Below are 2548 nucleotides of genomic sequence, written 5' to 3'. Positions count from 1 at the left end.
TATATATATATATATACATATACATTCGCGTTATGCGCATATAACTCATTTTCATGTGAAAATGAGAAGATGAAAGACATGAAATTTCATGAAATAATATATTTTGTAAAATTACAGCGCACTTTATGCTTTTCAATCACCTCTTCATCATTGTGCAACACGTTATCATGAAAATGCCTCTTTTACTGTTACTAAGATTATTACAAAGTTATTTTCTATCGCGCATTACGTTGCACGAACGCTTAAAATTTTCTACCCGCGATGTAAGACAAGAGTGCGTGACTTGAGTGACAAAAAGCGTTTGCTTGCGGTATAGCAGGAAATGTGGAGGAGGAGGAGGAGAGATTTGTGCGGCTTACCACAAATGAGAGACCCTTCAACGGTTGCATACCACATTAACATGTTTCATGCGAAGTGCATGTAACTGCAGATCTTCGGAATCGATCACCTTTTCAAGATACGATAAACTTCGAAGATGCTAATATTTATTTAGTAATTAGAAAATAAAAAATTTAACCAAACACTGTCACATCTATTTGATATCTTTGTAACTAAAATTTAAATAAAATTTCATCTAATTTTAAGTAAAAAATTCATGTAATTTTGGAAATTTTTCACATCAAGTTGAGTTCGATAGAGATTATTAATTATCTTTACACCGTTAAATTCATTATGTCAAATTATATTCAAATTGAGTTATTTTTAATTATTTCTGCAAGTCGCTACTGTTCTCATTTATCGCTAATTTAATTAAAACAATTAAAATAAGCGATTAAAAAATTAAGCAACTTAATTCAAGAAAATATATTAAATTTGATTTAATTTTAATTATTTACTAAGAGTTAATATAAATGTTGTTTATTTTGAAATTAATCACATATAAATTGATTTATATATTTTGACATATGGAAATTGAAAATTATTTAACACAAGAGATTGAATGATAATTAGTTTGATATTTAATGATATTTAATTAGAGGTTTCAAATTTTTTTTAAATTACCTCTTAAATGTTGCCGAGAAATTTAAAGTTCACTGAAGATGGAACGTCATGCTCAACAGAATTACGCTTCCGGATTACTCAAGATTCATTCCAATTAGTGCGATCGACAGCAAAACTACTGACCTGACGTTGTACACAATTCTTAAGAGATCCTCGCACAGTAGTTATGTAGTGAACAGAACGCATCGTCGACCGAGAAAAATCACAGAACTTGGTGAGTTTTTCTCAGGAAAACGCGGCAACGCAATGTATGTAACGCCGGCTCAATTCTGCAACTGCTGATGCTGACTACATTGGGAAACAACGTGAGTCTTGGTTTCAGTGAACTTTGTACTCTTCAGAGAGTATAATTTTTCGTCCTATCCCTCTCTCGTGAGATAGAGATGACCCGCACGAGAAGAGTATCGCGCTCAATCGCGCTGCACGAACTCATCGTGAATTTAACATATAATCGCGATGATGCTTCAGATTAGCTGCGCCGATTGTTCAACGCGAGAATGCCGGTGTGCGCTTTTCGCGAAAAATTATGAATTTCCTAGATTCCATTAATGACGAAAAAAACAGTTAGATCGTCGTAACCAGTTCCCAACGTTCTTCGTTCGAATTGAATTGTGGAAACTAGATCGCGCAAGACTTGTACCCGGTAGATTTAAAGGTACCTAGTGCTATGCTACACCAATTATGACATGAAAAGAAGATATCATCGTTTAAGAAATAAAAATAATTTTTGTGCATATGATTCAAATGATGATTCAGATGAGATTCGTATAAATAGATAAAACAGTCAATATTAACATTTTAATATAAATTTAATATAAACTAAATATTTAATTTAATATTAATCTTAATTTTACATCTATTTTATATCAATTTCGCGCGTTTATCATTATTTTACTGGAAAATATAAATTATGGAAATATAATTGTAATGGCTTGCCAATTGCCAAATCTTGACAGAGCTAAAATATTTTATGTATTTGTTGTAGTATATTTTCAAGCTAAATTTTGAAAAATTGGATGAATCTCATCTTGGTGAAACACTAAAGAATTTATAATAACAGAGCTTTAATTATCAAATAGAATTTTGTTAAATCTAATTTGTTTTGTGTTTAATTTTATGTCCATTTTAATTTTATTTAAACATTTTATGTCAACAATAATAAATGAAAAATCGAGAGATTCATAAGAAGAAGTCATATTCGATCAAAGCAAATCTTGATGCTTGATATATCTTGTGCGTTTATTGCTCGGTTATTACAATATTTTATTAAAAAACGTAAATTATAAAAATGATAAGGTAAATTTTATTGCTCATAAATCATTTTTTTTCTAAGTCAATTGCACAAATATTTCTATAAAGCTTAATAATGTTTAGTTTCTCGATATTTTTGCTATATAAAAAAACTTCGTTAGAGTTTTTTTAATTAAAAAATATAAATAAAAACTGAGCTTCAGCTTTCGTTATCTGTTCCATTTATATCAAATATTACATAAGTCTAAATCTTATTTTTATTGTTCCTAAATTAGGTTGTAACTCGCTTTAACTT

General features: G+C 29.6%; 1 protein-coding gene across 2 annotated transcripts in view; it reads right to left on the bottom strand.

Moving 5' to 3' along the window:
• The window catches only part of LOC108685480 (trafficking kinesin-binding protein milt), a 44800-nt gene that overhangs the window by 34222 nt on the left and 8030 nt on the right, over positions 1 to 2548 (bottom strand). The gene's annotated exons all lie outside the window — the stretch shown is intronic.

Source organism: Atta colombica, unplaced genomic scaffold, assembly GCF_001594045.1.
Source record: "Atta colombica isolate Treedump-2 unplaced genomic scaffold, Acol1.0 scaffold153, whole genome shotgun sequence".
NCBI lineage: Eukaryota > Metazoa > Arthropoda > Insecta > Hymenoptera > Formicidae > Atta > Atta colombica.
This window is presented reverse-complemented; position numbering and strand designations above follow the sequence as displayed.